This window comes from Marmota marmota, unplaced genomic scaffold, assembly GCF_001458135.2.
Source record: "Marmota marmota marmota unplaced genomic scaffold, marMar, whole genome shotgun sequence".
In the NCBI taxonomy this organism is placed as follows: Eukaryota; Metazoa; Chordata; class Mammalia; order Rodentia; family Sciuridae; genus Marmota; species Marmota marmota.
This window is the reverse complement of record NW_026000229.1, coordinates 6,500,831-6,528,313: the sequence shown is the minus strand read 5'-3', so window position 1 is coordinate 6,528,313 and position 27,483 is coordinate 6,500,831. Positions and strand designations below refer to the sequence as shown.

Genomic DNA, 27,483 nt, shown 5'->3' with positions numbered 1-27,483 from the left:
TTCCCAAGTGACTGACCATGTGATCAATGTTCAGAATGATCTTTACCAAGCTCATTCAGAATGGCAATGACAGAGCAGAAGGTTTATGTATGACCACCAGGTCTAGAATATCTAGAGTACATTGCATGTGGGTAAATGACTTATGCAACTGTTTTTAGTAACTTGTTATTTTCTCTGATTATATAACAATAAATATTGAATGAAATATATGCTTATGGTAGAAAATTTGGAAAATAGACATTTCCATTTTGTTATTAGTCTTTAATTCTTTAAAAATTAGGTTTGTGTGAATTTTTAGTAAAATCGGATTATTCTATAGGTAGTTTTTATCTTCATTTTAAACCTAGTAATATTTTATGAATTTTTAAATACTAGAGATTGAATTTGGGGTGCTCAACCACCAAGCTACATCCTCAGCACTTTTATGTATTTTTAAATTTTTAAAGACTGAGGCTGGCCTGAATTTGTAATCCTCCTGCCTTGGCCTCCTGAGTCTCTGAGATTACAGGAGTATGCCACTGTGCCTAATGAACATTTTTCATTTATGTAATCATTTTAGTAACTGTCATTGTATACTATCTTAAGTTCCCTACTGTGAGACGTTTAGATCATCTCTATTTTACCTATCATAAGTTAATACTGTTGGAACATCAGTAGAAACTTACATATACATACAGATTAATCATTGAGCAGATCATTGCTTTTCTTTAAGATAAATTCTTAGAAATTAATTGCAAGATCAAAAGACATGTAAATTTTTTAACGTGCTTTGTTTGCTTTTATTTTGTTTCATTGTATGTTTTAGGAATAGTTTCACGTATATTGCCTTATCATTCTTGAAAATATTCACACATTGTTTGTACTTTCCTTAGAATGTGTAGAATACTGTCTAACCAACAGTGAAGCATAGACTATTTTTCCCATTTTAGAACAATTTGACAGATGATTAATTGGTTTCTCATTATTGTTTTAATTTTGAATTCTATGAGTTTTTGTAAGGTAGAATATTGGTAAAATAAAAATTATTTTTGCTAAAATGTTTAGGAAAAAATACCTGTTAGTTCTAGCCATGCATTAATAAAAGGTTTATCTTCCTTAATCCATGTTCTAGATGATAATGACTTTATTACAGGGGTTCAAGTTCTCTCTAGAGGCAGAGAGACCTTCCACACCCTTGATACATCACAGAAAAGAATTTAAGGATACATCAGGTTTTAGCAAAAGGAAGAGCTTTATTAAAAAGTGAGTGGTGAAGATGTGCATTCTCAGAGCAGAATATAGGCTATCTCCAGAGTGAAATATATGTCCAGGGCTTAAGGTCAGAATCCTTATTAGCTTACATGATTAGGTAGAATATGTATGACCCAAAAGGCTGGACTTCCCTCAGAATTAGGAAGTATTAAGCAAAATCATGTTTCCTCAGTAGGGAGTCTTGTCAGGCATGAAGCTTTTAGCTTACATCAGTGTCTCTGCTGGTCAGATGGTCAATTTGATGATCAAGCCAGAGGGTCTTGGTCCAATCAAATGTTAGCCCCTAGCTTCATGGGGATAATGGTCTCTTTCTACCTCTTAGGCTTCTTTGCCCAGCTCATGGCTCAGGAGTCCAGGAGTTACCCATTCTGCATTCCAACAGCGACATTTCTCCTTTACAGATTGATTTTTGTTTTCCATTTTCCCAAATTTCTATCTCAGTAATAAGCAATAGGATTGTAGCTTTTTAATGGCATTAAATTTGTTATGCTTCCTTGAAGCATCTGAGTAAAAGTTGTTATTTTAAACCAATTAAATGTTACCTCATAGTACTTTTTTTCTTTATTTTTTAATTTTAATTTGTTATATATGACAGTAATATGTATAATTCATACTACACATATAGAGCACAATTTTTCACATCTCTGATTGTACACAAGTAGAGTCACACCATTCGTGTCTTTCATAGTACTTTTTTATTAATTGTATCTTTTAAAACCTAACAATTTTACCAAGATCTCCATAATCTTTTTACCAAATTTCTCATGAAGAATTTCTATTGCCAGTCTTTTCGCTGAAGAACCATTCTTTTACCCATTTATCTTACTAGTTAATCATGGCCATCTCTTCCTACCCATCACCAACCTTTATTTTTTTCTCTCTGGCCTTGCTGGTAGTTGAACTTAGGATCCCCACCCTCCTTTGAAAATCAAAAATCCAATTACATTTTGCTCTTGTCATACTTAAATGCTAACCTCTGATTATATTATTAATATATTTAATATTATTTAACAGTTGGAAATATAAAAGAATTGCCTATTAATAAATGAATTTTAGTATGTAAAATTAGGGTAGTTTAAAATTATAGTAGAACCATTGAATTAAGAGTCTTAATTAGTTAATGAGGGTAACTAAACCACTCAGTTTTTAATAAAGCTCTTCCTTTGAAGATAGTGAGCACTTTTTAAGTATTATATATTGTTTTTCTCTGTGGTAATGATAGCTTGAAAGTCATTTTCACTTTTTTAGTATCTCAACCAAACAGAGTTTAGTCCTTTTCTGGTCTTCACAGTCCAGACCCTTTACTGTGTAAGAGTGCTGCTGAGAATGTAGCACGAAGAGCCCTATAATTAGGTCTGCATTAATGGCACCTTTACACCCAAGTAGGTTTGGTAAATAAGGTTGGTTTTAAATTCCTACCTATATAGGTGTAGCATGATTAAAGAGCACTTATTTTAAGGTATTTGATATTAGAGCCCTTAAAGCCACAATCTGTAATTGTCACTTACCAAACAAACCAGTCTCAAAGAGTAGTATTACATTGATTTATTTTTATAAGTTCGCACTATTAAATAGTGTGTATACTTCCTGCCTAATAATAGTAAAGTTTAATATTTTTGTGATAATTCAGATTATTGAAGAATTTCAAGATCATCAATCAGTCATTTGCTGAATTAGTTCCATTCCTTCCTTTCTATTCCCTCTGCCACTAACCTAGTTAAGACCCCATTACCTTCCCACCTGCACTTCTGGAACAGCCTCCTTATTAATCTCCCTACCTCCAGTTATTCTCTATATTGCAGTTCATTTTATATAGTGCTCATAGATTAATCTTAATCTAAAATATAGATATGATTATATTATCTTCTGCTGAAAATATATATTTAATTGACTATATTTCTAGAACCAGCTGGCATTTAACAATTTACATTATTTAACCCTACAGTGAGATGCCAATGAGAAATAATGCTAGAAATCATGAATAGTGAGATGCAGTGAGATGGGAAATAATGCTAAAGCATCACAGGATTATTTCCCATCTCACTGTTCATGATTTCTTACCTTCAGAGCTTTCCTTAACTAGCCTAGGATGTCCTCAACTCCTCTCTTCTTACCACCCCACACTCAGAGACATAGACTAAATGCAGTCTGTGCATTGTTAAATGGGTGGCAATGGGCCACACCTGGAAAAATATGTAGCTTTTCTGGTCTATTGAACCAGAAAAGAGAAACTGGAAAATTACCCATGTGGCTTACAAAAGAGCCAGCTGGAAGATCCTCAGATTTTTGTCTACCTATATCACTGACTGATTCTTAAACATACATGCTCAGAATAGAGTCAGACCAGCCTGAATAAAAACAAAACATCTGCTGCATCAGAAATATGTTTGTACTCAGATCTTAGTCAAGAAAATCATCTACTGAAACAAGAAAACACTACCCACTAGAGAAAAATAACAGAATCACGAATCTCCACAACTCAGGGTACAATCCAAAATTACTTGATACACAAAGAATCAAGAAAATGGAACACATTTTCAGTTGAAAGATGATCAATTGATTTCAACCCCAAGATGAACCAAATGTTGGGCTTAACAAACAAGCGTTTGAACATAACTAATATAGATGCTGTCAGTGAAGTAAAAAAAGACATGTTTTCCATGCATGAAAATCCCAATAGAAAAATGAATTCTTAGCAGGGAAGTAGAAACATTAAAAAACCAAATGAACATTCTAGAACTGGAAAATACTATTTCTGGAATGAAAAATTAACTGGATGAAATTAATAGTTGAATTGTGCAACAGAGGAAGGAAAAGTGATCTCAAAAGGATCAATATTAATTTCCAAATTAAAAACAAAAAGAAAGAAAGATTCCTTGGGGGAATGAGCACACCCTCAAGGATCTGTTAGAAGATATTTAATGGTCAAATTGACCTGTAATTGGAATGCCAAAAAGAGAGGAAGGAAAGAATGGAGCAAGAATATCTGAAGAACTAATGATTGAAAATTCCCCAAATCTGATAAAAGACAACAGTTTGCAAACACAAAATTCTAAACTAAATCAAGCCAAATAAATACAAGAAAGCCCTTGCCAAGCCATCTCATGGTCAGAATAACAAAAAGAGAAAACTGACATGTTACATGCAAAGGATATGCTATTGGTTGATTTCACCTCAGAAACCATGAAAGACTGAAAAGAGAAGAACAGCATCTTCAAAGTGCTGAAAGAAAAACTATCCACCTAGACCTCTTGGCCTGGAGAAAGTATTGTTCAAGAATGGAGGCAAAATAAAGACTTTTAATTAATTAATTTATTTATTTTGGAGCTGGGATTAAACCCAGGGCCTTGTGCACCTAAAGCAAGCACTCTACCAACTGAGCTATATCCCCAGCACAGTATATTTTTATATAAAATAAAGAAAATTTGCTACCATAGACCTTCTCCACAAGAATTGCTAAAGGAAGCTCCCCAGACTGAAGATAAATAATTCTAGATGGGAACATGAATCTTTAGTGAAGAATGCAGAACATCAGAAATGTTGTCTGAGTAGAAGTCAAGGGCTTTTTTTTATTTTCCTCTTTTAACCTTTTTTCTTTTAATTTCTTGATAGACTATAACCACTTAAAACCAAAATTACAACATTATCTTGTAGGGTTTATGCTGTGTGTATGAAGAGGGAGGCATATGGGCCTAAGAAATTATAAGCCTTTATTTTATGTGAAATAGTCCATCATTAACTATATATGTAGTTAATGTTTAGTGTATATATATATATATATATATATATGTATTTATATCCATCAATCCCTGGGGTTATTATCATTTTTAAAATGCAAAATATTATAGAAATCAAACAGGAAAATTAAACAGAAATTCAACAGAAACATATAACAAACATAATGTGTGTCTAATATTTGTGCTTCAAATACACAAAGTAAAAATTGACAGAATTAAAGGGCAAAACAGTTTTTTAATCATAGTTTATTTTATTTTATTTGTTTAATTAATTTTGTTATTTTAATTAGGTATCTATGACAGCAGAATGCATTTTTGATTCATTGTACACAACTGCAGCATAACTTTACATTGTACATGATGTAGCATCACACCATATGTGCAGTCATACATGTACCTAGGGTAATAATGTCCATCTCATTCCTCCATCTTTTCTGCCCCCATGCACCCTCCCTACCCTTTGCCCAAAGTTCTTCCATTTTTCCCACGCTTTCTCCATCCCCATTATGAATCAGCATCTGCTTATCAGAGAGAACATTCAGCCTTTGGTTTGGAGGGATTGGCTTACTTCACTTAGCATGATATTCTCCAACTTCATCCATTTATCTACAAATGCCATGATTTTATTCTCTTTTAATGCTGAGTAATATTCCATTGTGTATATATACCACAGTATTTTTTATTCATTCATCTATTGAAAGGCATCTAGGTTGCTTCCACAGCTTAGCTATTGTGAATTGAGCTGCTGTGAACACTGATGTGGCTGCATTACTATAGTATGCTGATTTTAAGTTCTTTGGATACAGACCAAGGAGTGGGATAGCTGGGTCAAATGGTAGTTCCATTCCAAGTTTTCTAAGGAATCTCTATACTGCTTTCAATATTGGTTGCACCAATTTGCAGTCCCACTAGCAATCTATGAGTGTGCCTTTTCCCCCACATCCTCATCAACATTTAATGTTGTCTGTATTCTTGATAATTGCCATTCTGACTGGCATGAGGTGAAATCTTAGAGTAGTTTTGATTTACATTTCTCTAATTACTAGAGGTGAAAGATCTCTACAATGAAAACTACAGAACACTAAAGGAAGAAATTAAAGAAGATAGCTCTTGGATGGACAAAATTAATAGTCAAAATGACCATACTACCCAAAGAGCTATACAGATTCAATGTGATTCCAATTAAAATCCCAACATCATTTCTTATAGAAATAGAAAAAGCAATCATGAAATTCATTTGGAAAAATAAGAGACCCAGAATAGCCAAAGCAATCCTTAGCAAGAAAAGTGAAGCAGGAGGGGAGGCATCACAATTCCAGACCTTAATTATACTACAAAACCATAGTAACAAAAACAGCATGGTGTTGGCACCAAAATAGACATGTAAACCAATGTACAGAATAGAAGACACAGAGACAAACCCACATAAATACAGTTACATCATACTAGGCAAAGGTGCCAAAATCATAAAGTGGAGAAAAGATAGCCTCTTCAACAAATGGTGCTGGGAGAACTGGAAATCCATATGCAGCAAAATGAAAATAAACCCCTGTCTCTCACCATGCACAAAACTCAGTGGATCAAGGACCTAGGAATTAGTCCAGAGACCCTTCACCTAATAGACGAAAAAGTAGTCCCAAATCTTCATTATGTCAGATTAAGCCCGGACTTCCTTAAGAGGACTCCTAAAGTGCAAGAAATAAAATCAAGAATTAATAAATGGGATGGACTCAAACTAAAAAGCTTCTTCTCAACAAAAGAAACAATCAATGAGGTGAACGGAGAGCCTACATTTTTGGAGCAAATTTTTGCCACACACATGTCAGATAGAACACTAATCTCCAGGATATATAAAGAACTCAAAAAAAAATTAACACCAAAGAAACAAACAAACGAATCAATAAGTGGACTAAGGAGCTGAACAGACACTTCTCAGAAGAAGATATACATTTGATCAACAAATATATGAAAAAATGTTCATAGTTGATTTTAACACCATCCTTTTGTCAATCCAACAGATACATAGATAATCCTAATAACATTTCCAATGACCTAGCCTTGATATTCATAGAATATTACAACAAATAATGGCAGAACACACATTCAAGTACACATGGTACATTTAGCAGAATGTGCTATAGTTTGCCCGCCCCCCACCCCCAATATAACCTTAGATTTTAAAAGGTTGGAACCATATAGCATTTATTTTCTGACCACAATGAAATTAAGTCAACAAGATAATCAAAAATATACCTGTAAATTATCATTGGGCCAGAAGAAATTAAAAGAGAATTGTAAGGGGTTGGGGATGTGGCTCAAGCGGTAGCGTGCTCGTCTGGCATGCGTGCGGCCCGGGTTCGATCCTCAGCACCACATACCAACAAAGTTGTTGTGTCTGCCGATAACTAAAAAAAAAATAAATAAATATTAAAAAAATAAATAAATAAATAAAATAAAAGAGAATTGTAAAATATCTTAAACTGATAATATTATTGAGATTTGTAGGGTGCAGCAAAAGTTGTACCTGGAGAGAAATGAGTAGTTTTATATGTATGGTAATGTATTATAGAAGAAGAAAGTTCTCAAATCAATGTCTAATTGATAAACAGATCCTAAAATTTGTATTGAAATACCAAAGGATTAGAAAATCCAAAACAACTTTGAAAACAACAACATAGAGGACTTAAACCACTTGATTTGTAAGGCTATAGTAATCAAAAGTGCCCTACTAAGAGAGACAAATAGATCCAATAGAAAGAAAAGGGTGCCCAGAAATAGACACACTCCTGTATCATGCTTGTTTGTTTTAAACAAATATGCCTTGTTAATTCTTTTTTTTTAATTGATGTGGAAACCTTTATTACATGGGCCATCTCACAAGATTAATGTTCCAGAGAATTTCTTTTTTTAATATTTATTTTTTAATTTTAGGTGGAAACAATATCTTTATTTTATTTTTTTTTATGTGGTGCTGAGAATCGAACCCAGTGCCTCACGCATGCTAGGCGAGCACGCTACCACTTGAGCCACATCCCCAGCCCAAGAATTTCTTTTTTTTAAATTTCTTCTATTTTGTTTTTAATTTTTAATTCTAATTTGTAATATATATGACAACAGAATGCATTACAATTCATATTACACATATAGAGCACAATTTTTCATATTTCTGGTTGTACACAAATTATAGTCACACCATTCATGTCTTTATACATGTACTTAGGGTAATGATGTCTATTTCATTCCACCATCTTTTCTACTCCCATGCCCCCTTCCTTCCCCTCCTACCCCTTTGCTCTATCTAGAGTTCATCTGATTCTCCCATGCCTCTCCACCCCATTATATATCAGCATCCTTATGTCAGAGAAGACATTCAGCATTTGGTTTTTTGGATTGGCTAACTTCACTTAGCATTATATTCTCTAACTCCATCCATTTATCTACAAATGCCATGATTTTATTCTCTTTTAATGCAGCATAATATTCCATTGTGTATATATACCACATTTTCTTTATCCATTCATCTACTAAAGGGCATCTAGGTTGGTTCCATAGTTTAGCTATTGTGAATTGTGCTGCTATAATCATTGATGTGGCCGTGTGTCTGTAGTATGCTGTTTTTAAGTCCTTTGAGTATTGACCGAGGAGTGGGATAGCTGGGTCAAAAGGTGGTTCCATTTCCAGTTTTCCAAGGATTCTGCAAACTGCTTTCCATATTGACTGTACCAATTTGCAGTCCCACCAGTAATGCTAAGCCCCAGGCCAACATCATTCTAAATGGAGAAAAATTAAAAATATTCCCTCTAAAAACTGGAACAAGACAGGGATGACCTCTTTCACCACTTCTATTTAACATAGTTGTTGAAACACTGGCCAAAGCAATTAGACAGATGAAAGAAATTAAAAGGATATGGATAGGAAAAGAAGAACTCAAATTAGCACTATTTGCCAACGATATGATTCTATACCTAGAAGACCAAAACAATTCCACCAGAAAACTTCTAGAACTAGTAAATGAATTCATCAAAGTCACAAGATATAAAATCAACACCCATAAATTAAAGGCATTTCTGTATATCAGTGACAAATCCTCTGAAAGGGAAACAAGGAAAACCACCCCATTTACAATAGCCTTAAAAAAATAATATAAAATACTTAGGAATAAACTTAACAAAAGAGGTGAAAGACCTCTATAATGAAAGCTACAGAATGCTAAAGAAAGAAATTAAATTAGACCTTAGAAGATGGAAAGATCTACCTTGTCCTTGGATAGGCAAAATTATTTTATTTTTGGAGTCGGGGTTGGGTAAATTGTTCAGCCTGGCTTTGAACTTGTGCTCCTCCTGCCTCAGACTCCCATTATAGCCATACACTACCATACCCTGCTTCACAGGATTTTTGAGATAGCCTTGCCCTGGTTTGTTGCTTACGTTTGATCTACATACAAGTATAGGGTTTACTGAAGACAGCAGGTATCTGTGCTAAATATACAAAGAGGTCATTGCATCTGAAGACATTATAAAATAGGAAAAATGATGAAAAGAATCTTGGAGCCTAAAAAACCAGAGCTGAAGTCTCAGCTCTGCCACCCCAATAACTCTAATGATGTAATCTTGTAGAGAATATTTTGTCTTCTCAGACGTTTATTTCTTTATCTGTAAAAATTGAAATGAGAAATCTTTTTTCATACATTTATTTTAAAAATTCAGGACTGGGATTATAATTCAGTGGTAGAGTACTTGCCTAGCATATTCAAGCTCTGCAAAAATAAACCAAAATTCAGTGGTTTTATATTTTAATTCCATACCTAATAATTATTAGTTTTTCCCATTCATTGGTCATAAAAAAAAACATAAGTCTTATAAAAAATATAATCCTGCTTAGAATGAGGAACTAAATAAATAAAAATGAATAAATGTTTAGTGTAAACACTAGAGAAAGAAACATAGCTTTACATTATTTTTAAAAATCAGTTTTCAGTATGAATTATGGTCAAACATGTTTACAGTAGTTTTTATTGAATAATGATTATAGCAATAGTAAGTCATTATTTTGCTTGACATTTGCATGTAAGTAATTTTGTTATTAAATCAACATTATTTAGCCAAAATTGAACTCACCTCCATGATAACTTAGTGGAGCCTTAGAACCTACACTGCACAGAATTTCACCCATTTTTAATATTCTATGATACATTAAACCATAGTATTCCTTTTGTTCTGTTTTTTTTTATCATTTACTTAGTAGCGCTCGGTTATGCTATAAGATCCCTGTAACAGAGATTGTTATTATTGTTAACTCCCATATGATAGGTGGAAACTGAAATTCAGAGAGATAAATAACTGGCTCAATGACACATTGTGGTTCTGGGGATTAGGCAGGATATCAAAACTGAGATTGAATCCAGTGTATTAATTTCCTGTTGCTGCTAAAAAAAAATTGTCACAGATTAATAGTTTAAAACAACATAGATTATTATCTCACAGTTCTGAAGGTCAGAAATCTGAAATGTTGGGGTTTATTTCAAGCTAGAATCAAGATAATAATTTTACAGGTTTGGGGATTTAGGCTGTGGACATCTTTGGGGATCATTATTCTGCCTACCATATCCAGTAAAAGAAAAAAATTGGGGATAGGGACATAGCTTAGTTGGTAGAGTGCTTGCCTCGCATGCACAAGGCCCTGGGTTCAATACCCAGCACCACACACACACACACACACAAAAATTAACATTCCATTTTTGTCCTCTCAGCATCTTAAAGAAAGAACTAGTTATTGTCATCCCATTGTGCAGATAAAGGATCCTAAGGCAGAAAGAATCTGTGACTTTGCCAGAGTTTTGTAACTGTTTAGCCTAAGGGGATCTTTTAAGTCCCAGAAAACTTTCTACCAGATCATACTTCCATAAAATTTTTATCAGTATTAGGCATTTGATGCTAATATAGGTATATTGCCTTCATGACTCCAGATAATCAAACTTGAATTCAACCCAAATTAGACTTGATTCAATGCCCTTGCCATCTGTTAGCTTGCTTGATAGTTTCTGGTATAAAAGACATCTCTTCTTGAAGGATAAAGAAATAACCTCGGATAAAATGGATGCACTGTCTTGACTTTAATCAAGTACTTAGAAAATCTCTTGTTGCTAGTGTTTTAACTCAATCGTGTAATGTTTGTGGAAATTTTGGGCTTATATAGATACATTCTATCTTATGCATCAAACAATTTTTAGGAGCTGGGGTTGTGGCTCAGTAATAGAGCGCTCGCCTCACATGTGCTAGACCCTGGGTTCAATCCTCAGCACCATATAAAAATAAATAAGTGAAATAAAGGTATTGTGTCCAACTACAACTAAAAAATAAATATTTTTTAAAACCCAATTTTTAAATTTTCTATGAAAAATACATAAAAGGGTTATCTTAGACCAGATATTTTTTAAGATCTACTTTCAATTTCTTTTTCTTTTATAGTTTCTCAACACTTACTTCCTGCCTTTCTATTATGCCAGTAAGTAGCTGAATCTATACTGTAAATTTACTTGTTGGTCTATAGACCTTTAACTCTTTTCTTATAGTCAGAAAGGGTAGCTATAGAAAGAAAATAGTCCTTCAAAATGAATAAATAGTTAAAACAAACCCTTTAGATAACGTATGTTTTAAAGCTGCTATACAAAGTCGTACTAAGGGCAATAAAAGACTTTTACCATTATTTATCAATTGCTTATGACTTCTCGCTTTTGCTAAGGCCATTTGTTTAGTTTTTCACCAATTAGTTCTTCATAGTCAGATGTTTCTATTTACCCAAAACCAGGTGTTTTCACATATTAGATTGTTTCAGAATTCATCATATTTTTTTTGTTTTATTTCAAATAGGAGGATTTTGTTGGTTTATTATTTTCCTAGCTTTGCCTGGTGGTGAAGGACAGTGTTTTTTCCTAAACTACATTGCCTTAAAATCACAGTTACTCAAGTTAATATAAGCATCTTAACTAAAAAGAACTAATGGTAGCTCTAGCCAAGTACAGAGTGGAATGGGATGTTCTGAGATCAGACCAAAAAAGGCATGTGATGGTTACCAAAGAGTTTAGAAGCAGCACAATTTAACAGAGTTGGTGGAACTTTTTAGTGAGTCAAGCCTAAATTCAAATCCCGGTATTCTACTTAAAGACATTAGACAAGGAATTCAATACCTTCAATCACTCATTTCATCATTTGTCAAAAGGCAACATATTTCAATATATATTAAAATGAGCATATTGAAACACAATATATGAAAGCAGTAGACCAGAAGGATAGCAGAGTTTGACATTGGATTTTTTCCCCAACTCTGATTAAAGTCTCAGGGAGAAAAGGCACACTTAGAGCCTTCTACCTTATATCAGAAGAGCATAGATCCATTTTTAGCTCAACCTAGTCCCAGGCCTACACTGAGCCTGGAGCTGAGGAGGAACAATGTGAGAGTCCTAAAAGGAGAATTGAAAACGCAAGCAGAAATGGAAAACACAGTCTTCTTTGTTAGGAACCCTCCATCAACCCTGCATGTTCCCTTTTAACAGCCACACCACTACCCGGGAATCCCTGTTATGTATCCCTATTGTTGAAGAAAGGACTCCCCTTTGCCTAGTCAATCACTCATTCAGTAACCATTTAGAAATAAAATCTCATTTAAAATTTCTAAATTCAAAAGATGTAAGTGCTTTCTTGTATAGACCCAAATTATTTTAGTAATTTAGCCATGAGAATTTTTCATGCAAACCAGTAAGCCTTTTCTATAAGCATCAGATAAATGGGTGCTCTTGATTTTTGTAATCACAGACTTTATTTCTTAGAGCAGTTTTCAATTCACTATAAAATTGAAGGTACAAATTTTCCTATATACCTCCTAACCCCGTCCCCAAACAAGCAACCTCCCCCACTATCAAACACTCCACACTAATGTGGAACATTTGTTTTGGCCAGTGAACCAACATTGACATGTTATCACCTGAAATCTACAGTTTACATTAGAGCTCAGTCTTTCTATTATACATTCTATGGGTTTTGACAAATGTACAATGACAGGTATTCACTGTGATAGTATCATACTGAATATTTTCGGTGCTCTAAAATTGCCCTCTGCCTTTTTAGTCCCCTCACTGATCTTTCTACTATCTCCATCATTTTGCATTTTTAGAATGTCATGTAGTTTCAATCACACAAGCTGTAGTCCTTTCATATAGGCTTCTTCCACTTAATAAGGTACATCTAATGTTATTCCCTGTCTTTTCTTTGCTTAATTACTTAATTTTTTATCACTGAATAATATTCCCATTGTATGGGTGCTATGGTTTGAACAGGGTTTGTCGCCACCCAAATTCATTTTGAAATTTGGTTGTCAATATAGTGTTGAGAGTTTGGATCTATAAAAAGCAATAATGTCATCTTCCAGTGACAACCAATTCTCAAGAGAACAGATTGTTTTGTGTTTTTTGGTAATGGGAATTGAATCCAGGGTCTCTCTCCCACTGAACTACATCCCCAGCCCTTATATATTTATCTAATTTTATTTCAGTAAGTTGCTTAAGGCCCCACTAAGTTACTGAGGCTGGCCTCAAATTTGCAATCCTCCTGCCTCAGTATCCCAAGTTAGTACCACATCGTGCCTGGCTCAGATTAGTGTTTTGTGAGAGTACATTGTTATAAAGTGGGTTGGCTCCTTTGTGCCATCCCTCTCCTCTATATGTACCTGCTTATCACTTGCACACATTCCTGCCACACATTGTGTCTGTCATGTTATGACATAGGTTGAAGTTCTCACCAAACACAGCCACCCAGTCCTAACCTTCCCTGTCTCCAGAACTTCAAGCTGAGTAAACCTCTTTTCTTTTCAAATTATCCAGTCTTAGGTGTTCTGCTATAACAATAGAAAATGGACTAAGACAATGACTGTAGCACAGTTTATTTATCCATTTACCTTTTGAAGGACATCTTAGTTGCTTTAAATTTTGGCAATTATAAATAAAGTTACTATTAACATTTGTGTGCAGCTTTTGCTTAGGCATAAGTTTTCAGTTCCTATGGGCAAAACCAAGTATTGATGGATTTTATGTTAAGAGATTGTTTCATTTTTTTTAATAAACTGCCTTTCAAAGTGACTGTACCATTTTGCATTTGCAACAGTGATGAATGAGAGTTTCTGTTGCTTCACGTCCTTGCCTAGCATTTGGCTTTGTCAGTGTTTTGGATTTTAGCCATTCTAATAGGTGTATAATGCTAACTTACTGTTTTAATTTGTAATACCCTAATGACACATGATGTAGATCTTTTCATATGCTTATTTGCCATCAGTACATCTTTATCCTTTGCTCCAGATCTTTTGCTTATTTTTAAATTGATTGCTTTCTGGTGTTAAGAGTTAAGAGTTCTTTGTAAATTTTGGATAATAGTCCTTTATCACATAAGTCTTTGTAAGTACTTTCTACCAATATGTGGCTTACATTCTAATTTTCCTCACAGTATCTTTCATTGAGCAGGAGTTTTTAACTTTAATGAAGTTCAGTCTATCAGTTCTTTCTTTTATGGATTATTCTAGTGTCATATCTAATAAATCATCACCAAATCCAAGGTTAACTAGATTTTCTCCTGTGTTAACTTCTAGATGTAACATTTTGCATTGTACATTTGGGGTTTTGACTCATTTTGTGTTGATTTTTGTGAAGAGTTTAAGGTTTGTGTTTAGAGGGTTTTTTGTTTCTGGTTTTTAATGTGAATATAGTTATTGAATAGAGTGCACTCTCTCCATTGTATAACCTTTGCCCCTTTGTCAAAGATCAATTGACTATATTTGTATGAATCTATTTCTGGACCCTGTTGTCTTCCATTGATCTGTTTGTCAGTTGTTTTGCCAATACTGCACTGTCTTACCATCTTACAGTAACTTGATGTCTGATTAACGTCAGTTCTCCAATTTTGTTCTTCAGAATTGCATTTGTTCTTCTGATTTTGTTCCTGTTAATTCCATAGATTGTGCTGTATAATACAAGAATAAAACTTAACCCTTATATTCTGTGTTAGGTACATGTCTAAGGAATAATATAAGTGATTTTTTTTCCAGTGCTAGAGATCAAACCCATCACCACATTCACGCTCAGCAAGCAAGTAGTGCTCTATATCCCAAGCACCAATAAAAGAGGAGGGGAGGTTGGTGATTTCTTAATTTTCATAGCTACTGTTTCCCAGCTTTCTTTCATCTCCATGTGTTCTGTATATTTTATTTTTTTATTTGTTCTTTTTAGATATACATGACAGTAGAGTGTATTTTGACATATTTTAATTAAGATCTGATTCTTGTGATTGTACATAATGCAAAGTTACCCTGGGCTTGTTTTCAAATACAAGGATAGTAAAATTATGTCGGATTCATTCTACTGTCTTTCCTATGCCATCTCCTCTCCATTCCCTTCATTTGCCTTTATCTAATCCAATGAACTTCTATTCCTACTCCCCTTACTTAGTGTGTGTTAGCATCTGCATATCAGAACATTCAGCCTTTGGCTTTTTGGATTGCTCCAATTCTATTCATTTATCTGCAAATACCCTAACTTCATTCTTCTTTATGGCTGAGTAATAGTCCATTGTGTGTGTGTGTGTGTGTGTGTGTGTGTGTCTCATTTTCTTTATCCATTCATCTGTTGAAGGGCACCTAGGTTGGTACTATAGCTTAGCTATTGTATACTGAGTTGCTATAAACATTGATGTGGCTGTGTCACTGTAGTAGCTGATTTTAAGTCCTTTGGGTATATACTAAGGAATGGGATAACTGGGTCAACTAGTGGTTCCATTCCAGATTTTCTGAGGAATGTCCTCTGCTTTCCAGAGTGGTTGCTGTTGTGTATATTTTAAAAACTTCTACTCAAAGTACAATCTGTGGCCTCAGACCTACTGAATCAGAATCTACATGTTTACAGTATGCACAGGTACTTTGTAAGCATATTAATGTTTAAGAAGCCCTCCACTAAAAAACAGCAAGTTTTATGTAACCATGAATATGACATTGTAGCTTCATTTTTTTATAATTTGAAAGTCACCTCACAATTTGAAAACCACATTCAGCATCTGAAAGATTTTTCTTTATTCATTTATTTTAAGAATCTGCTCATTTCTGAACTTCTGGTCAGACACTTAGAGACAAATGGTAAAACTGAATTTATTCTCAATAGAAACTTAAATGTTAACAGGTGATTGTTTCATGCTTGAAAGAGCTTCAGTAGGGTCTAATATGTTTCATGTCCTTCTTTGTATTGAAATGGTTCAATTTCTTTTCTTTTTGTACTTTTGACCAACTTTAGACAGTTATTACAAATAGAATCCTACAACTTACCTTTGAAGTAACATATTTGACAAATGCCATTATTGTGTGAAGCATAAGGTTTGGAGTCAGACAGGCCTGGGTTCTCATATTAACTCCACTGTAGGGTGGTTAGAAGGATGCGATGGGGTAACGTATTTAGTTTTTGGCACAGTGACACTGTGTCAATAAATGTTGGTGTTTTTCCTTGTCCCCAACCCTCAAAAATCAAATTAAATTTCCTCTCTATACCTATATTGTGACATGAGCTTTTGTTGTTAACAATTATGTTGATGCTAACAAACATTTAGTATTTCTTCTCAGATTTACCATATCTAACAGTAAATATAACAAGTTTAATTCAAGCAACTCAAGATTATTGTTACTGATTTCAGGAAACAACTTCTTAAACAGAGATTTCATCACTGTCTTTCATAAGATCTATATATTAACCCCAAATTTTATTGTATAAATTGGTAAACCATTCATGTTTTAGCACCACCACTTCCCCATTTCCATACATCATCTCTCTCTCTCTTTTTTTCCCTGAAAGAAATGATCAGTTCTGCCTTCCTTTGATCAGTCAAGGCTCTTTGTAATGTTGAAAGTACTGCATGAAATGTAGCATATTCTAAATATTGTCTTTTCATCATTTTTTTGGTGTATCATCAGGGAAAAGCTAATTCGGAATCTGGTTTTTTTTTTTTTTTTTTTGGAATCTGGTTTTATATTAATATATTCATGGCCCCCTTCCAAGGGATTTCAGTCACCTTAGAAGTAGCCTGACATTTAGCCAAAGGCATAAATGACTAATTCTGAATTCTATCTTAAATACAGAAGCAGAAGTAGAATCCCTAGCTCTAACTGCTAGACGTCATACTTAGACCACATTGGTTCCCTTTGTGCATCTAATTCATCTGCTTTTTGTCAAACTTGGTATTTATTTTTGATTCTGATATTGTTCCAAATCAGGCTAGGCTTTAATATTAATGCAGTCTTCTGGTTAGAGCTGCCTATAATCTAAGAGTGGGTGTTGTGCTCTTTTTCATGTAGCTATTCACATTAAGCTGTTCACAACCTCTGCGTTCAAGAAGCATCATGTTTTCTGGGTTTTTTGTCTAAATGTGTGGGGTATTGATCAATGGTGCTTTTCAAAAATAAGCAACAGATTATTTTTTCAGAGTAGTTTGAAAGTTGTCTTAGTCTACTTATGTTGTTATAAATCATCGTTTTCCCCTCAGCTAGTCAGGGTTCTAAGTTTCCCAGCTTGATTCTTTTTAAGTGTTTGGGCTAAGAATTATGTTAGTTTTTTTTTTTTTTTTCCTGTTGTTTTCTTTTGTGGTTCTGGGGCTGGGACCCAGGGTCTCATGATGGTTAGTTTTGATATCTTGTCTTTTTGGGTTTTATGCTATCTCAGAACATGTAACTCTTATTAAAACCTACTCGTATGCTGAATACTCTACCCCAAGATTTTTTTTTTTATTTAAGGAGGGGGATAGAACCAAATTTTAAAAAATAATAGAAATCTACCCAAAAATATCAAACCCTAATAGAAATTTTTAAAAGAGTATTCAACCATTGCACAGAAACCTCTCGATGAAATTGTTCAGTTATTTTGGACTTTTAATTATGTCCAGATTAACTAAGTTGTTTTTGAATAATACATAAATTCTACCTCTCATTTTTAGGCTAGAGCCCAGGGAAAGTAATTTTTAAAAATCTTCTTTGCCACTAGAGAGGGTTTTCTGGTCTGTAACTACAAATTTTGATGTTTCTATTATTGGTTTACCTTCCCCTAAAGATTCTTTGGATAATACTCTCATTTTAAGCAATAACCATTGCCATACATCATACATGAGCACAGATTTCTCAGAATTCTGTCCTCTAGGCTTATTTTAGAGGGTAAAGTATATTGTCTGAAATTTTAAAGGTATGCTGCCAAAACACGTTTTCTATCATAATCTGAAAAATCTCCAAAGGTAATCATGTTCAGTCTTATCTTATTAGGTTTCCCTTTGAGTTGGTTTTTGAAAAAGCAAATAGAAAATTTCACTACCATTTGTTATTATCTGAAGGAGAAAACCAACATGCGTCACTGCTTGCCATGTACCAGATAACATGGCTGTCTCATGACATTCCTTCCTTCCCTACCCTCCATGTTTTGTCTGTGCCTTGATGGCCTCCCTACTGAATCAACCACTCGATTTTCAGTGCTTTCAACAAATTAGAAATCATTGTTTCCTATTAATCTACCAAGACTTGGGTAGTTTTCTACTATTAGAATGTGTTCAAAATTGTGGTGATCCAAGATAATATAAAATAGAAGAGTATGAGAAGCTGAGAAAACAAATGACTTCTAGGATTTCTTTTTCTTTCAAAATGACTGACTAGTAATATTTTGAGAACTACCAATACGTTATACCTTTCTCTCCAATGCTAATAATATTTGAGGAAAATCAGAGCCTGGCAACCTGTCATGCAGGATCCCATTTGCACTATTTTATTCCTTCAGTTAGCAGTGCTCAGGCTTTGACTGCCTGACAGACAAATTGCCGAGGAAGGAAGTCAGATCAAGGGCCCCATTTTATCTGTTCCTCACCTATTGTCCCTTTAACAAATAGCCTTGATGAGTTTGTAAGATCTTCTCTTTAGAAGTTAATATTTAACTGACTCTTGCTTATGAAGGTTAAATAGATTATAGAGGATAGCAGAGCTTATGGCTGTTTAGCATGAAATATCGAGTGATCCAGAGGGAGATGTAAGAATGATGGTATTGCTGTTGCAAATAATTGCGGGAGACACTTGTGAGTACGGCACAGTAAATCTGCACTTTCCATGGACACACGTTTGAGGGGAGGCTTCCTCAGGATGGAGCGTCGGTAACTCATATCTAATAGGTGCATTCATTTTAATATGCTCATTCATTGAATAGTCCTGATTAATTAGTACATGTCACCATCTGGTACTTAGTGAGACTATTCATTTTTAAAATGTTGAAATTGCAGGGAATAGTGCACACCAATTAAAATCCTTTTAACTGGATTGTGTGGTATAAAGTATACTTGTGGAAGGACTTCATTGGAATTCAGTATGCATCTAAGGGTACACACATCACCCTGAAGTCAGTTATAACAAAGGAAGTCAAGAAAGGGAAAATGAAGGAAGAGCTGTCCTTTTTCTGAATGTGCCTGTTCACATACTAGGCGTTCTCTGTTTCTCTATTTTCCCTCTTACTTTTCTTGATTGTCCTCTTGCCTTTTGATTGTGAGTCCCCATTTTTTTTTTATGTCTCACCCTCTATTTTTTTTTATATTCTTTTTTGTTATTCCCCATTTCCTTATCTCCTCCCAACCCACTATTTTCCAGTCACAGATTAAGACCAGAGAGTTGGGTGAACAACATTATGTAATGATAAGAGTAAAATCTTAGCACTCTCTGTTTTTCAAGAGAATGAGTTCTAGTTGGCCAAATTTCCTGGATAACTTGGGGCTTGAGATGTTTAAGCATTAAAATATTTTTAGGGGCTGAGGTTGTGGCTCGGGGTAGAGTGCTCGCCTAGCATGCATGAGGCACTGGGTTCGATCCTCTGCACCGTATAAGTGTAAAATAAAGATATTAAAAAATATTTTCAATTAAATAACCATTTGGTGCTTATGTAACCTGATTTTTTTAAAATGCAGACTTGAATTTAGGATGTTTTTTCCTTTCTGTCTACTTTTTTCTAAATACCTAATGGATATTTATTTTATACGTAGATAAGTTTTTAAGTAATACAACCATTTTTATGGAAAGACTTCCAAAATACATTTCATTCTCTTGTTGTTTTCATCCCTTGCTAAATACAGGACACAGAATGTAATTTAACATTTTGTTGATATCTTGCTATTATAATTAGTGTCAACATCAAACACGTTGCTATTCTTGAATACCATGATGCCCTTAAAGGATATAGGGCTGTTTTTCCCACATGAAATGCTTTTTGAGTTCTTTGATTTTTGTCGTCTTCTTTCTCCCCCTTTGCTGTCAGGGAGTCACTTGTCACTTGCCACTTCTTGTCTGAATGCTGCTGTCTCCTTCTAAGTTATTTTGGTCTATGAAACAAGATAGCAAAGCATCATTTATTCATCTGCTCAAGAAATATATAGTGCCAATACTGAATGAGAAATGTGTCCTGCCTTTGAGGAGCTAAGACTAGTAAGAGGAGGGAATGTACAAATAGCCATAAATGCCATGTGATAGGATTTTGAGGAAAGAGGCAGTTAATTCTAAGAGGTGGATGTGAGACTTCACAGAGGCACTAACATTTGACTGGAGTAGTAAAAGATCTATAGATTTTATGTATGTATGTAGTACTGGGAATTGAAACCAGGGTCTTGCACATAATAGGCAAGCACACTATCACTGAGCTACACCACCGGCCCTGTAACTGTAGAATTTTGAACAATAATTATATAAGTGAACATGTAAGAGATGATGCTGTAAAAAAATGGAAAGGCAGTATCAAATCACAAAGAGCATTACATTTTATTCTAAGACATTCAAATATATTATATAGGCAACTGAGAACTACTAATGGATTTATAAAGAGCAAAGTAGTAATGAGCTCTGTTTTAGAGGAATTGGGAGATAACAATTCATTCATTCTATATTTTAAACAACAATGAAATCCAGAATTCAAATTATGGTTTGAAAGGTCAAAGAGGGAGGATAGACTAGGAAGATAGGACCTGGAAATTGAATGGACATAGTATGAGAAAGACCAAGAGGAGTCAAAGTTGACCAAGCCTGAATGCCTTGTAATACCATTCATGTAATATGCCATGTAATACCATTCATGTTACAGCACCCAGGAGAAAGTTGAATGTATTTTGAGGAAAAATAATTAGTTCTGTTTGGAGAAGTCTAGCAGGCAGCTAGAAGTCTGAAAGCTTCAGAAGAAAGGAGCGAGTAACCCTGAAAGTTACTCCACCCTTGCATATTTGGGAATATGCAAGACCACAGAAGAGAATGGTTAGAAAGTCTTTTTAAAAGGGTAATCATGGAAAGGACATTTGGGTACCTTTTTGAAAAAGCAGTGCAACACATGTAACTCCACTCAATATTATTTTCTCTGTGGGTTCATAGTAAAGTGGATAGGGGTGTACGAATAAGGCATGAGAGAGAACTATAACTTATCATATTTAAGGAGCGCTTTCACCTTTGTTCTGTATGAACAACAGGAATAAAACTAACTTGAGTTGATTATATTTATGTGTAAAACAAGAGTAAGAGTCTATAAGTGAAACTAGAGAGGTGCTTTCCTACTTGATGTAATTTTTAGCTGTGTCCTGAATAGGTGATCTTGCTGGATAACTGTTTCCATACAGAAGAATTGTTTCTTAATATTAGAAATATTTTTAATTTTTTGATATTAAAGGACTCTCATTACAATTTCATCTATTCCATTGTTAAATTTATTTAATTCAAAATGGTATTTCAACCCAGATTTGCATTCATATAATGTTTAAAGTAGATTGCAAATTTTGGAAATTTACCAGTGCATGTTACCAGACAGCATATGCACTAAGCTAAACACATCTGTGTGTCTGTGTATGGAGCACTTGACCTGGGTATCAGAAAAAGATCCAGAAAGGGTACATACTAAGATTTGGGGGTTTGTGTATTACAAATCTTTATTTAATGCTTGCTTTTGTAATATGAAGAGTTAAGTTATTCATTTAAAAAGAAGATAAGGACCATAAAGCCTAGACTATTTGAGTAACTTATATATGCAGTGTACATAAACTTACAAATGTGGTTAGTAATGGCCTTGAGTGTTATTCACTTGTGCCTCTGAGCGTTCCTAGTTGGTGGATTGTTGCAATAGAATGGAATTGCCACTTATACTCTGGCCACAAGGACCAGGAGCCCAGGGCAGTTTTTTTAGGAATGGCTGGCATCCCAGCTGTCACTTTCCATTCTGAGAATCCTTGGCTGTCCTTGGTGATATAGACACAGGAAGCTGTTTTCACCAATGAAAATGAAGACCCAACATACTTTAATTGGGGATAATTAAACTTTTCCTCTATCAGATTGTGGTCTACTTTTATATTAATATCCACTAACTCCCCAGAGTCCAAGCGTCTGCTGCTTTCTTGAGACCACCCTCAAGAAAGGGCTGGAAACCTGTTGGCATGTTCATTTCCATCTCAAGTGTTTGAATCCTTTGACCACAGTTTCCATCCTTCATGCTCTATCACTAGTCCCATCACTTCCATTTCTTAACCCAAGATTTATTTTTCTGTCTTTATTCTGTAATAAAATGAAGCTATAGAAGATTGTCACTTTACCTGTTTCATTTTCTCCCCCAGCCACGTCAGCATCCTGTGTCTTTTATATGGATCTGACAAAACCATTTACACTCAAAGTTGAAAGTCAAGTTTATATGAGAGGATAGTGATTAAAGATACTGATATGTCTAAAGGGAAAGAATCTTTAATACATAGTTGGTTTTAGAATATATTTGCTATTTCCATTCAGACATCAGTTGTTGTTGTTTTCCCATTATTCTCTATAGTTAACTTGGTGCAATTGGTGCTACTTGGTTGTGCACACTTCAGTGTGATTCTGGAAAAATCATCCTGGATTTTCACCTAGAGAAATGCCCAGGGTCATCTTCAGTCCTTCCCCAGTGTCCCTCTGATTGATAAACCTTATCCATTTGGCCTTTCAAATCAACCCCTGCCTGTTAATTAATTCCCATTACCACTGCTTTAGTTCTGGGCCTTGTCTGGTTTAGTATTGTAATTGTGGAACCAACCACATTCTCACCTTCCCTCCTCTCAGTGTATCCTTTCCATTTCCACCTGAATTCTTAAAGCACAAGTTGGATTACATTACCCTGTTGCTCAGCAGCTCCCTCCTGATATCATCTATTACAAGTCCAAGATAAGATGCTAAAGTTTCTTTACAAGGCAGTTGCTCAGAACTTGGAGTACAATTTTCCCTGTAGAAACATATAGTAAATAGGTTTGCAAGCTAGCTGACACTTTAAATCGAACCATCCATATCACTAAAGCCTAACCAGCATGGTTAACTGTGTTTCCATAGAAATAGCTTCCCAAATTCCCAATTGGTATGTCAAGATGGGGTAAGGAGGGACTGGGGTTGTGTTTCAGTGGTAGAGTGCATGTGTGAGGAACTGGGTTCGATTCTCAGCACCACATATAACTAAATGAATAAAATAAAGGTCCATCAATAACTAAAGTATAGATAGATAGATAGATAGATAGATAGATAGATAGATAGATAGATGAGGTATGGATATGTGTAGCATGAATTGGAAGAGATCACTCCCCTTCCTGTCCTCCACAGGATGTAGAAATTTAATAACAGTGGAGAGAACTGTTGTTTATTAGCTGCTTTCTCTGAATCAGCCTCTGAGTTAAGCATTTCATACATTTTATCTGAATTTATTTTCATAACAGCTCTGTAAAATAATTATTTTACTCCTTCAATGGATGCTTAGTAAATTAATCATGTAAATAAGATCACAAGAGAAATGTTTCCCCAACATACTTTTCAAACTTCAGTAATTTATACCTTTCTTTTAATTAGAAAAAATAACAACTGTGGTTTCTTAGTATTGACATACATTAATTTTATGTAAATTCAAATATAAAATTAAGTATGAATTCCTTATATTTATATTTCTCATTTACTTCTAAATCTAAACAATTATAAAAGTTAAGTACCAAAAAAAACCCCAAAACCCTGTAAAATGAATGAAATGCAAATTTACAGTAATATAACATGATAGATGATATTTTACCAAAACTAAATTGCTGCTCACAATGTGCATATGGAGCTGCCTGCCACCCCACAGTTTACTTTGCAGCTTTCATTACTATTGACTTTTAAGCCATATTTCTTTGTAGGACATTGACAATCCAAGATTGGTACAGTACATTGAGATTCCATCATGATGTCATATGGGTCTTCACTTGGAGGAACTGAATCATTTACATATAAAGTCAGCCTCTTTCTTTTCTCACTGTCCCTTATAGTTAAAGTAGTGTGCTTGATGCCAGCTTAGACTAGAAAGATAAATGTATATGTGGACCTGGAAATCATATTACTGTGCTTAGGTAATAAGTAACCTTTCCAGTGATCCAGCATATGCTTGTATTAATTTATTTTAGATATAGACTTTACTTTCAGCTTAATATTAAGCTCTTTTGGAGAACTCTTAAACCCGTGAAAATATATTCTCGATTCCAGTTTGAGAAATACTCTTTTAATGTATTTTAAAACCATTATGTATTTATAAACAATATAAAAATAATTCTTACCTATTTATTAGAACAGGTCCTCCAAATACCTCTACCAGGAAAGTTGGTTATGGCATTTCCTTGAAGAAATAAATCTATATTTCTTCAAAGTATTGTATAATTCAGACATTCATTAATTTAGAAGTACTTTCTCCCTTTTAAAATCTAGATTATAAATGTTTTACAGTACTGTTGTTTACTCTTTTCTGTAGCTAATTGGAAAAAGAATACCTCCTACCAAAGGTACAAATCACACTGAAATACCCAAAAATGCAGAGATATACAGTGAAATTTTTCTCTTTGACTTTGTTGCTATAAACATTCAAGTGGAATTTTTTTTCTCAGAACCATCAACTATTTTGTATTTCTCTTTCCTTCCCAGTTTCCTTCTCCCGCTTTTCTTCCATTTGAATCTTACACTGCCCTTATTTACATCTCAATCAGCTCTGACTCCTTAATGTAGCCTTCAGTCCAGTTTTCCTCACTTGACAACTTTCTTCTGAGGTTGGGGGCTGTGGAGAGGAGGAACGCAAGATGACTTCCAGCAGCATCTCACTGTGTCCTCTCAACCACTTACTTCAGTGGCCCCTCCAAGTCATGGTGGCTTGATTCAGGTTGGATTGCATGAAAGTTGGTGCTTAATTTGCCCCATACTATTCACTTCCTCAATACTCTGAAGCACAAAAAGCACAACTAGTGTGAATATATTGGTTTGCCCTTGGCTTGTTCTGCAGTTAAGCATGTGGAACTGCCTGACTGAAAGCTGTGCCTCATTTTAACACTTTCTTCATTCATAGTAGAATTACACTCTGGTGAGCAGTGCCGGTGGTACTGAGTGAACCATCTTCTGGGGACTGCCATGCTTATATCTAAAGAAGGCTTCAAATGACAGGGAAAGCTGAGCTTTACTATTAATGTCATCCTGACTGCCATTTACTAGTTGAGTGACCTTGGGCAAGTCCCAGTTTCTTCATCTGTAAAGTAAGACTTAAAATAATATATATATATATTATTTTAAATAATATATATATTCATAAAACTAAAAATTGTTTCAAATAGTGCCTAGTACTTATACTTACTAGAATTATTATTTTTCAGCAAGTACTTATTTAGTATCCAATATGTTTCAAACAGCCCAAGAAGTAAAGGGATAAAAAAGACATCACTCTGCCCTCTAAGAACTTACATAATTATAATGCAAGGTGATCTTATAATAAAGATATTTAGGGAATCTGGAAAACTTATCACAGAGGTAAAATTTGAACTGGATTGTGAAGGATAAACAGTTTTGCCAACTGGAACAGCATTAGAAGAAACACATTCCCAAAAAAGAAAAACATTGTAAACAAAATAAAACTGTGAATAACTATGGAGTTCTTGGTTATTAGAAAACATTTTAAACTTTTCTCTGATGTTTACCTCCTTAAGTAGGGGTCTGAGGTGGGTTTAGGGAACATTTTGGAGTTTATAACCTTATAACTAGTTATTACCAACTGTATAATAATAATGAGTAGTATTTTTACTGTTTAACTGGTGCATCAAAGAGTTTAACTCAGAAAATTAGCTGGGAACTAAGCAGCACTGCTGTGCCATGGTGCCTTTGCTATTGCACAATTCTTACCCCGAGGTGACTACCATGTGACAGGAACAGTAAATTGTTACAGAAAACTCTTGTGGTTGGAGCAGTTGGAATTGGATGGGCTTCAGCCTTTAAAAGAGCTTTAAAGTTTTCAAAATTAAGCAGGTCTTTCTTTTGTTTCTTCTTTAGACAAGAGAATGTCATGTCTTAAGATCTTGTCTGGTCTTACGATAGCAAGGAATTGTGATTTTTTTTTCCTGGTCAGATCTCAAATTAAGACATTTCCTTCTACCCATGGAATTTGTGTACCAAATTAAAGCTGCATTTTATCTCCTGCAAAACCTCTTCCTGTAGCTTTGCTTTCACTTCCTCTCTCCACCCTTTTAGTCATATACGGAAGGGTTTGGCAACTGGTCAAGGTGTCAAGTCAGCATTTTTCACTGTGGCAGAAGGAAAGGTTGGGAACAATGACGTGAGGACTGTCACATTTTCCTTTGCTTTTTTTTTTTTTTTTTTTTTTTTTACATAAATGACCCACATATTCCATTACAAAAGCCTAATCAGAACCTTGGCTTATAAATGTTACCCTAACATCCTGGAGATGAACTAATGTGTTGGATGACATATGGGGGATAGTTCCTCAATGAGTGTCCTTAAAAGCCCATACACAGCAGTGAGGATCCTTGACTCTGCTTCTGTGGTAATGTGACAGATTTTATGGAGAGAGAGATTGGCCTTTGGGAGTTACAGGGTTGGAGAAGGAGCTTAGCAGTCCATTCCCTGTCCTCCTTTATTATTAACAGGTTCTCCTTGGGTGCCTGCAGGGAATGCTGTCTGTGTGGTGTTTAATAGACCACCCGCACACCCCCTTTTCACTGCCAGGAATTGTAATTCTGGCTTGAGTAGCTCCAGCTTTCTGCTGGCCAGTTTATTTCACGATCAAAATCCAGTGTCGATTTGGTTGTCTCATATCAAATCTGCCGGAAACTGTTGGACTAGAAGCAAACTAATTATTATCATTGTATAGCAGCAGAGAGAGTAAAACACAGTAATAGGTTCTTAAAAGGTTGTCACAACTTGAAGTCAAATAGGCTACTCTTGAACAGCTTTATCTATAGCCTCAAGGGCTTTAGTCCTGAAAACTGTCAAATATGAAATAGGATTTTAGATCATGGAGTCCTGGCTAGCTTCTAGGGGCGCTTTAGCCATTAAACTCTCCCTTAGACCATTTCATCTGGAGGATTTGCTTTAAGATTATAAAGAATATGGAAGCAAATGAGCTTTC

The 27,483-nt window shown here is 34.7% G+C and overlaps 1 protein-coding gene and 1 long non-coding RNA gene across 10 annotated transcripts in view; one reads left to right on the top strand and one right to left on the bottom strand.

Moving 5' to 3' along the window:
• LOC125613334 overlaps positions 1-826 on the bottom strand; it is a 31,078-nt gene extending 30,252 nt beyond the window's left edge. The window contains exon 1 of the long non-coding RNA XR_007343866.1: positions 507-826. This is a non-coding gene — a long non-coding RNA (uncharacterized LOC125613334). The remainder of the gene's footprint in view (positions 1-506) is intronic.
• Peak1 (pseudopodium enriched atypical kinase 1) overlaps positions 1-27,483 on the top strand; it is a 262,298-nt gene that overhangs the window by 164,843 nt on the left and 69,972 nt on the right. The window lies entirely within an intron of this gene.